This window comes from Magnolia sinica, chromosome 12 (assembly GCF_029962835.1).
Source record: "Magnolia sinica isolate HGM2019 chromosome 12, MsV1, whole genome shotgun sequence".
Classification (NCBI taxonomy): domain Eukaryota; kingdom Viridiplantae; phylum Streptophyta; class Magnoliopsida; order Magnoliales; family Magnoliaceae; genus Magnolia; species Magnolia sinica.
Window position 1 is genome coordinate 53,175,210 of NC_080584.1, and position 11,202 is coordinate 53,186,411.

General features: G+C 37.7%; 1 long non-coding RNA gene across 2 annotated transcripts; it reads left to right on the forward strand.

The window, feature by feature from the left end:
- The first annotated feature begins 283 nt into the window (after positions 1 to 283).
- Positions 284 to 9,352, forward strand: LOC131221382 (uncharacterized). 2 transcript variants are annotated; one of them, XR_009159228.1, is made up of 7 exons: positions 284 to 541; positions 1,174 to 1,247; positions 2,709 to 3,874; positions 4,261 to 4,330; positions 4,890 to 4,980; positions 5,157 to 5,200; positions 9,291 to 9,352. It is a non-coding gene; the product is annotated as an uncharacterized LOC131221382 (long non-coding RNA). The 2 variants fall into 2 exon arrangements; XR_009159229.1 differs by lacking the exon at positions 9,291 to 9,352 and having other exon boundaries at positions 2,709 to 3,211; positions 3,338 to 3,874; positions 4,890 to 5,579.
- Positions 9,353 to 11,202: the final 1,850 nt, after the last annotated feature.

Consider the following 11,202-nt stretch of genomic DNA (forward strand, 5'->3'; position numbering starts at 1 on the left):
TGCCATATTGCTGTATGGACCTTTTATTACCTTGCCAGTTTAAGTCATCTATTTTATTATTAGTTTTTGCATCTTAAACCACATTGCATTTATGTGGATTCATACACTGCAAGAAAGAGGGCCTTAGCCGACCAATGGACCGGCCCTTTGCCGGCTGCCAATTTTAACGACTATCAGGAGGGTCCCTATGTATAAAAGAAAAAAAAAACCTAACCTAACTCCCACTCTCACGCGACTCACTCCCTCTCTCTCCCTCTCTCTGTCACTCCCTCTCCACTCGCTCTTCCTCTCCCTCCCTCTCTGTGCCTCTCTCTCTCTCCCTCTCGAGCGCACTCCCTCTCTCTGCTTCTCCTTCTCCATCTCCGGCCCTCTCCCTCCCTCCCTCTCCCTCTCCCTCTCCCTCTCCGCTCGCTCTCTCTCTCTCTCTCTCTCAAAACCCTAGTCCTCTCTCTCTATCTCCTCCGCCCTTTGCTGCAACATCATGTATCTCTCTTTCCGCTCGATCTACCGCACATCAAGGAGCATTCTGCTGCAACATTAGGTATCTCTCTCTCTCTCTCTCTCTCTCTCTCTCTCTCTCTCTCTCTCTCTCTCTCTCTCTCTCTGTCCTTATTTATTCATATCAATTTGGGCATTTTTTTGGCATTTTTAATCCTTCAAGTAACATTATGCAATGATTTGTGTATTAGGAATTTTTGAGTTTCGAATCCCTAATTAGGGATTTGTAGTGTCGATTCCCTAATTGTGGATTAGTATAGAGGTGTTGTCTAAGAGATGACAGTCATGTATCAGAGGTCCATTTGCATGAGGATGCTGATATCTTAGTCCATGAGCCTGTAGCATACATTTGGTTATGCATTACATAAGATGTTGAAGTTGGTGGGCCATCATTGATCAAATAGACTGCATTGTTTGGATCGGTGGCCCATGAGATTAGAGGATTATGCGTATCTAGTGGGCCTGATTGGTAGACATATGGGTGCTTAAAGTAAAGAGACCATATTGGTTTCTTGTGTTGTGCTTGATTTGTTAGCTTTTGTGAGAAATGTTGCTACTGCTATGCAGGAGATTCTAGCTGTAAAATCTTTTGTTAATCGGCAATATTACATGGTTTATCAATTCTTCTCTGTTATATACTGAGTTTTCATTGGTTTCTATTGTTTTTGGTTATAGTTAACAACGAGAGATACAAGTGGAACTGCAAGCATTGGGATTCCATCAGTGCCTGGAAATGCAAGCTTGCTTGGGTGAGTTGTTTGTCTTCTCCTGTTGGATTCCCAAGTTCCTTATGGTAATAATGGTAATTGCCTCTAATATGTTATTATCTTGTTCTTTTCCTTCTTGTTTTTTTAGTATAGTTAGACAAATTTCTCTAGCACTGCTTGTCATTTGTTGCTCACCCCTTATGCCTGACAACATGGTGAACCAGTGTTCATTAAGTAGTCCTCACCATGGATGAGCCATAGGGAAAAATCCCACTGATCAGTTTGGATTGCCCTATAGTGATGCCCGGCAAGCAACCACGGGAGAGTGACAAGGGCAAGCAATGGTAGTGAGTCTCTATTTGGACTCAGATATCATTGTTTTCTTTGTCCATTCCAGTGCTAGAAGTTTTGAGTGTCGACATATTACACAATGACTAGAATTTCTTTCCACTATTTTATATTCTTAGTCATGTTAAAATTAAAATTGTGTCATATAAGGATGGATGTAACCTGAGCTGTCATCTTACTCCAAATACATTAGGAAGTAGACCTCCTACTATATTTGAAATCTTACCTGATGCTCCACATTGAGTGGCGTATACCCTGTCATTAGGAAATGACATCTTGGAGTTGGGATCAAAGAGGCAAGAAGACCAACCAGGTCATTGTTCATGTATCCTAGATACCGAAGAGTAGTAGTGCTTGTGGACATTATAGTAGAAACCAATAAATTTGTTTGTGCAAAGGTAGGATTACTTAGATGAAGGTGTTCCACAGCAATCCTGTTTAGTGCAGTGTTGTCAAGAACAACAACACAATCAGCATTTAGAGTCAATCGTTTGAGAGCCAAAAGCGAGTTGCATGGATGGACCACAACATCACTTGTCTCCATCTGATTGGGAAATACACTATATGTCTAAACAAGCCTTTTGCTATAACGATCATTTAAGGTCTCCAAAAGATATGAACCCATTCCTGCACAAAAGAAATAGATGGGTGTCATGCCCAAAACACACACAGTGTTGGCATTCACCAGCTATTGTTGCTTCTCATCTTAGTCATTCTAAGGGTCCAATTCCTGCATGATGATATATCAACACTGGAACAACATAGTGAGTCAGATCAATATTAGATGCATATGAGAGAACTTACTTGTCATTAAAAATGCATTTCGAAGGGAAGTTCCTGGCATTAATGCTCCAATTGCAACCAATCATGGATTTTGAGAATAAGAGAAAAAGATGAAGAGAGAATGTAATCGTTACCCAATGGATCCTTACGTTGCCTCGCTTGATACCTTGCATACCTTCTTCCAATATTTTCATTTTTACTTGTATTTTCTTATATTTGTAACTATATATATATATAAAGAAATCTTATATTTGTGGAGCTTTGACAAATCTTGATGAGGTTGAAATGTTGGTACAAGTGCTCCTTTTCAAGGCCGATACAATGCATTAACAATATGTGTTGAGACTTAAAGAGTACATTTGGGTGTTCTAGGTTTGCAAGGCCAAGAGGATGAACTCTGACCGAATTAGAAGCCTAGTTAGCAGAACTCCATGGAAAGAGAGGCCCTCATTGATGTAGTTTTTGTTTTCCAGACTGCCCCAAACGCCATGGAAGCTCCACCAACCATGATTTGGTAGTACACCCAAATGCACTAAGAGGGAAGGAGGGAGCTTGAAAGTAAGTGAGATGTGGATGTTGCAGCCTAAGAATCTATGTTGATAGTCTCTCTTGGAACACTTGTCTTCATTTTTCAATGGCTTGTTGCTTCCAAATTTTCCAGGTGAAGTTACCCTTCAATTAGAAGTTATAAAATAATTTATGGTTCATAAGCCCTTGTATTCAAAGTTGGATATATTAATGGTTCCTTTTTATATTGTTTTTTGTGCTCCACATCTGATCCATTTTGTTGCAAGATCTGCTATCTCATTCCCCTACACTTTCAAGTGTAGCTATACAAAATGGGATTGGGAAGCCTGATGCATACAGTCAAGAAGGTTTGTAATGGTACTGTTGAAGACCCATCTTTTAGTGGGCATGCATCTCTCTTTTCTTCCCCATGATTTCATCATACAATGCCACTCTAGGCTTTACTTGTTTTGTTTTGTATGTTCATGACTTAGAACAGTATTGTAAACCATTTGGACTACTTTGATGTTCAGCTTTTGTGTGGAGATGTGGGGCTCATGCTGAGTTGTAATGGGAGAAGTACTGTAATGGATTGCACAGATCTCAACGGTAGCTTTGTCTTATTGACGGATCCTTCTCTTCCATCCTAAAACTAAATACACAAACTGAAAGCAGTCACATCTCTGTTAAGATTTATTCAGGGGTCAACAACTATATTGTCTTACAGTTGGTTTTTCAAGCATATCTAGTTCTTCATATAAATGCATGTAGAAGAGAACCTATGGAAAATTCCTTGAATGGGTTTTAGGAAGAAATCTTAGTCAAAGTCGTGCATTATCACCCTTCATGTGAATATGAATCCAGATTGGGATGGACACTATTAATTTCACCTGAATTTTCAAGTTTACTTTTCTCATGTCATTGATTAAACTATTCTAACTGTATGTAAGGGTTTTGGAAATTCATATTCTAGGTATCCATCAAATAGGAGTGAAACAGAATCAGCATTCTCTCATCTTCGGCATCGTCAAGTAATTTCGGTTCCTCTTGTTTTTCAACAAGCTTCATGTGCACCTAGAACACAAAATGCTAATTCAACTGAGTTAACTCAGGGGTACAATGAATCCATGGTATGTTCTATTTGAATAACATGCATGGGTCTCACATGCCTGGATATATTGATGAGAAATTGTAGTCGAATATTCCAATTTCTGAAAGTGGGGTCCATGACCGGTTATCCATTTGATGACCTGATGGGTTCAATGTCCACAGTTTTATGTAGTTTAATTCATTACTAACTCTCCATTATCTCCTCTTTTTGATCTTCACAGATCTTGTGTTCTATTGTTTTCGATACTATGATTAATATGGTGGGTTGTTTCACAGTCTTCTACTTACACCTTACTTTTGTGTTCAGGGTTTTCCGAAATATCTGCTGATTTATCGGAGGCAACAATAGCGCACTGCCACTTAATCGTCATTTTCAAGTAAGTTGCCCACATCAATATTGTCACAGATTCCTTCTCTTCATACATGGTGTTGGAGGACCACACTATTGTGGCAGTCACCTTCTTTTATTTAACTTCTTAGCCACTTGCTTTTTCATGTGGCAAACCTGTTATCAGGTATGCTATTACTTCTTTTTTTTTTGAAAATTTTTGGGTGTTCTCTGCCATAGTGCAGGTGGTGGGATGCGCTCTCTGCATTTTGGTGACATCCAAATAGTGATTTTTTTTTTTAATTATTATTTTTTGAAAGATGGGAAACAAATTTTGTAGTACCAGTTCTGACATCTTGGTAAATTCCAATCAGTTTAAGGATCCCTAATAAACTAAGATTCTAATGTAGCTTAGCAGTTTACCCATCACAAATCCAAAACCTTAGATCTGAGAAGATTATTCAATTTCTGTTAAAATTCATGAGGAAAATGAAAACTTATGTTGAAGTATATCTTTGGTTCCTTGTTTTTGGATAGATTTTTTTTTTTTTTTTTTTTTTTTTTAAGTTCATGAGAAAAGTTTTTATTGAATTTGTTGTGGTTAGTAGATTTTGATGAAATGAGCTCAGTTATGGACTCATATGAATTGAGATCCGTCTCGGATCTACCTGCACCTTTTCGGCCAACTATTAGTTTCAGGTATTGTTCTCTATGTTTGTGTTTGGATACAGTATTGAAATTAACTGCAATTGTTTGTTAGTAAAGTGGAAATAACTAGATTGTGATTTCCTCAACATTGGTATTGCTTTCTTCAACATTGGTATGTATTCTTTTTTAACAACTTACTTTGAAAACATGATCAACTTTTGCATCAGGAGCATGACAAGTAGCCTACAACCTTTTCTCCATGCTTTGTAAGGTGTTTGAACATCTCAAATCTACCTCCATAAAAGCATTCCTTTTGTAGTCCTACAGTAGTCATTCCAGATCAGTAGCATATCACAATTCACAGGTGCAACATGCTCAAATAGATCTATGGAAGAATGGCGAGTCCATTTTCTTGTTGCTAAAAAAAAAGGAAGTTGGGTATTAATAACGACAGAAGCTAGACTACATTATCTTATGACATCAAAGAAATGCTTGAAAGAAATCAGAAAAGCATAGAATAAAGCTGGCAAATAGACATGGGATGCATTAGACCTTAACTTTCAAGAGTGATAATGTGTAGCTATTAAAAGTGGCCTTGGCTTTAATACCAGCTATTAACATATCATCAAAGCCTCTCGAAGTTTGATTCCAAATGTTTTCTTAAAGTATTTCTTGCATATACCAGCTATTAACATATCATCTAATCTATCTATTTACAGTTAATCAGATCAAGTGTGCAAGTGCAACCTTATCTGTCTTCTCATGAGAGCATGTTTTCTGTGTCATAACAGGGGGCACATTTGCTTTATACTTGTTGATTTGCAGGAATGCGAAGGTCAGTCTTCTCCCAAACCAATTTCCATCTGATGCTCGTATATCGAGTTTCAGGCTCAAGGTGTTGTCGCCTGAGCTTGAGATGTCACTAAAAGTTAAGGAGCGTCTTGAGAATTCGTTGGGACTAAAAAAGCTTCTGCTCATGTTAGTGCTTGCCGGTACTTCCATGGTGGTAGCAGATGGGGTTGTTACTCCTACAATGTCAGGTTTTGTATTGTTTTCCTGGGAAGAATGTTATCATGCAGACCATTCTTCTTGCATATAAAAGGCCTTCTTCTATCTAAGATGCAGTTATGTTTTATTTATTTATTCCTTTGTTCATTCCACACCACCACCCCCCCCCCCCCCCCAAATTGCAGTTATGTCAGCTGTGAATGGTCTAAAAGTTGGAATATCAGGATTTCAGCAAGGTAATCCTATAGTCTATTGATTATGTCTATAGCTCAAGAAGTATTCTTGTTCTTTATTTGTTTCTGTGTTTATCATGGATAACCATATGAGAGAGACTTCAAAAGGCATTAAAAGTATCATGCAGTTATAACTTGATAATTTACAATTTAGACTTTAGAAGCAATATCATTTGAGGGAATGTAGGAGTAGCACTAATGTGTAACAAGATGAGGGAAAGTGGACTTAGATGGTTTGGTAATGTGTAATGGATATCAAGAATTGTGCTAGTTAGAAGAAGTGAGTTTGTGCAAGTTCAATGCTTTAAAATGGCAAGGGGAAGGCCCGAAAAGATGGTTGTCTTCAGTTTTCTTAGGACATGGCCGAACCATTTGAACTAGCTCTTAGTCATTTTATCTCCAATTCCAAGGTTGCTTCATATAATTCCTTCTTAATTCTGTCCTTCCTAGGCTTCCACAAATCCATCTTAACATTCTTATCTCCACAATGTTCGTACATGTTGCCTTCTTAATTGCCCAATTCTCTACTTCGTATGGCATAGTCGTTATATAGCTTTCTTAAAATTTCCTTTAAGTTTCATTGGTATGTAGTGCTCACACAACAATCTAGAGATTGCATTACTACATCATTTTACAAGTCTTATTATATGATCACTAGAATGTAGATAGCAAAAATGATCCTTATGAGGAATCCCCTAGCCATCATTTCTTTCGCTTAAGTCTTGCATCTTCTTTTTTTTTTTTTTTTTTGAAGGTTTAAGTTTCACATCTATTAATCCTACTAAAGTTGCATACTAGATATTCTATCTTGATTCTTCTAATTTTTTAGCTTGCAGATTTTAAAGCCTTCCTCCAAACACTTTAGTAGAGGAAGCTCTATTCACCGTTTAAGCTCTGTAAGTTGGGGTTAATTGGCTGAAATTGATGGATGATAGGATATTATCTGATTGTAAGTTGTGATCTAATTATATCTTGTCAATCCGTAGATCTTATTTGTATCCTTTTAAATCCTTTTAAAACTTCTAATTAATGAATTTACTTTTGTAGAATTTTACAATGTTTATCCTTGTAATTGTAATTAATGAACCAGATTCACAATTGTATATGATATTTGCCTCTATAACATGTGTAACTCGTAACCGCAGTAGTGTAATTTATGTCAGTAAGGAACTCTTCAAGGAGGCAGTACGTCTAATTTGTTTGCAGCCAATCCATGCTTTGAAACCCATATCAACTGAGAATAGTAATTTCACATCCAAGCTTAAATTTGGATTGAGTTAGTAATATTTATATATATATTTTTTTTACTAGTTCTCATTTTGTTATATATGACCCAACCAAATCTAATTGAAAGTTCCTTGCCATCCAATCTTTGGTCATCTTTTTTGACGCAGGGATGAACGTGATGAGGATAACTACCCCGAATCCACGGAGCTTCTCTGGACTCCTCACAGAGACTTCTCGAATCCACGAGGAAAAGAAAGCAGAAAATAGGAATAAATTCTAATAAATTCGAAATTGATTAATTGATGAATAAAAACGAGTTCACAACCCTTTAAATAGGGCTACCAAGCAATGGGAAAGAAATTAGAAGCAAACTACAACTCAAACTCTTAGAATCCGCGACTTACTATAAATAGTAAACTTACTATTTATAGACGGTCGTGATGTCTACTAGTGCGCAAGGTTTTCGGCCAAAAATAGTAAGTGTCCTATTTGGCTTCACCAAACCATTCTCCTAATTATTCTAAGCTCTTTTCACGTTGGGCGCAACTCCTAAAGCCCGACGGATGAAGAGTTATAATCAAACTAAAACTTACTATTTATAGTAAAAACGAAATTAAAACAGGGAAACGACCGTCGATCCAGGGGTTTTTCGTAATTCCGGGCTGCGCAACCCGGCATAGCCGGGTTGGTTGGCTTCAGTAGCTCGTTCTACCCCAAAATCATATATTTTACGTCAGATAACTCATTCCGGATTGCAAGATACGCCCGATTTAAGGTTCGATGGTCTGGATCACTTCTGTCGTCGACCAGGCCTTTTTTGATCCATCTTGGCCATGTAATTGTCTGCGACCCGCTCTACATCAGTCTCCTCCACTTCAAAAGAGCTCGTCCTCGAGTTATCGTCAAGCTCTGGTTCATGATACTCGGTCAGGTCCGCGATATTAAAAGTCTGTGAGATTGCCATGTCATCTGGAAGATCAACAATATAAGCGTTATCATTAATCTTTCGGATGATTGGGATGGGTCCAATCTTCTTATTTTTCAACTTGTTGTACGTCCCGGTCGGAAATCTCTCTTTGCGCAGATGGACCATAACGCGGTCGCCCACCTCGAACACTTTTTGTCGCCGATGCTTGTCCGCTTGTTCCTTGTACTTCTCGTTCGAGGCATGTAGCTTGGTCGGCCTTTCGCATGGATGCCCATGATCTTGTCCGCCATATGTTCTGCCGCAATGCTCGTGCACAGGTGCTTGGGCGGAGGGACCAAGTCAAGTGTGTGGCGAGGCACTCGTCCGTATATAACTGGAATGGTGATCTCCCTGTTGAGCGGTTCACCATGTTGTTGAATGCAAACTCGCTTGAGACAAGGCCAAGTCCCACTGCCTTCGGTTTTTCTCCCGAAATACGCGAAGGAGGTTTCCCAACGTGCGATTCACAACTTCGGTCGCCCATCGATCTGTGGGTGGTAGGACTTCTGAATTGAAGTCGTGTATCGAATCGATTCCATAAAGTCCGCCAAAAATGGCTAATGAACTTCATAGGTGCAACATGCCCAAACAGATCTATGGAAGAATGGCGAGTCCATTTTCTTGTTGCTAATAAAAAAAAGTTGGGTATTAATAACGACAGAAGCTAGACTACATTATCTTATGACATTAAAGAAATGCTTGAAAGAAATCAGAAAAGCATAGAATGCAGCTGGCAAATAGACATGGGATGCATTAGACCTTAACTTTCAAGAGTGATAATGTGTAGCTATTAAAAGTGGCCTTGGCTTTAATACCAGCTATTAACATATCATCAAAGCCTCTCGAAGTTTGATTCCAAATGTTTTCTTAAAGTATTTCTTGCATAGACCAGCTATTAACATATCATGTAATCTATTTATTTATAGTTGTTGAATCAGATCAAGTGTCCAAGTGCAGCCTTATCTATCTTCTCATGAGGGCATGTTTTCTATGTCATAACAGGGGGCACATTTGCTTTATACTTGTTGATTTGCAGGAATGCAAAGGTCAGTCTTCTCCCAAACCAATTGCCATCTGATGCTCGTATATCGAGTTTCAGGCTCAAGGTGCCGTCGCCTAAGCTTGAGAGGTCACTAAAAGTTAAGGAGCGTCTTGAGATTCACTGGGACTGAAAAAGCTTCTCTGCTCATGTTAGTGCTTGCCGGTACTTCCATGGTGATAGCAGATGGGGTTATTACTCCTGCAATGTCAGGTTTTGTATTGTTTTCCTGGGAAGAATTTTATCATGTAGACCATTCTTCTTGCATATAAAAGGCCTTCTTTTATCTAAGATCCAGTTATGTTTTATTTATTTATTCCTTTGTTCATTTTCCACCCCTTTATGTCAGCTGTGAATGGTCTAAAAGTTGGAATATCAGGATTTCAGCAAGGTAATCCTATAGTCTATTGATTATGTCTATGGCTCAAGAAGTATTCTTGTTCTTTATTTGTTTCCGTGTTTATCATGGATAACCATATGAGAGAGACTTCAAAAGGCATTAAAATTATCATGCAGTTATAACTTGATAATTTACAATTTAGACTTTAGAAGCAATATCATTTGAGGGAATGTAGGAGTAGCACTAATGTGTAACAAGATGAGGGAAAGTGGACTTAGATGGTTTGGTAATGTGTAATGGATATCAAGAATTGTGCTAGTTAGAAGAAGTGAGTTTGTGCAAGTTCAATGCTTTAAAATGGCAAGGGGAAGGCCCGAAAAGATGGTTGTCTTCAGTTTTCTTAGCACATGGCTGAACCATCTCAACCAGCTCTTAGTCATTTTATCTCCAATTCCAAGGTTGCTTCATATAATTCCTTCTTAATTCTGTCCTTCCTAGGCTTCCACAAATCCATCTTAACATTCTCATCTCTACAATGTTCGTACATGTTGCCTTCTTAATTGCCCAATTCTCTACTTCGTATGGCATAGTCGTTATATAGCTTTCTTGAAATTTCCTTTAAGTTTCATTGGTATGTAGTGCTCACACAACAATCTAGAGATTGCATTACTACATCATTCAACAAGTCTTATTATGTGATCACTAGAGCGCAGATAGCAAAAATGATCATTATGAGGAATACCCCAGCCATCATTTCTTTCGCTTAAGTCTTGCATCTTTTTTTTTTTTTTTTTTTTTTAAAGTATTAAGTTTCACATCTATTAATCCTACTAAAGTTGCATACTGGATATTCTATCTTGATTCTACTAATTTTTTAGCTTGTAGATTCTAAAGCCATCCTCTAAACACTTTAGCAGAGGAAGCTCTATTCACCATTTGAGTTCTGTAAGTTGGGGTTAATTGGCTGAAATTAATGGTGATAGGATATTATCTGATTGTAAGTTGTGATCTAATTATATCTTGTCAATCTATAGATCTTATCTGTATCCTTTTAAATCCTTTTAAAACTTCTGATTAATGAATTTACGTTTGTAGAATTTTACAATGTTTATCCTTGTAATTGTAATTAATGAGCCAAATTCACAATTGTATATGATATTTGCCTCTATAGCATGTGTAACTCTTAACTATGGTAGTGTAATTTATGTCAGTAAGGAACTCTTCAAGGAGGCAGTACGTGTGGATTTGTTTGTAGCCAATCCGTACTTTGAAACCCATATCAACTGAGAATAGTAATTTCACATCCCAAGCTTAAATTTGGATTGCGTTAGTAATATTTCTATAATTTTACTAGTTCTCATTTTGTTATATATGACCCAACCAAATCTAATTGAAAGTTCCAATACATTAGGAAGTAGACCTCCTACTATATTTGAAATCTTACCTGACGCTCCATAAT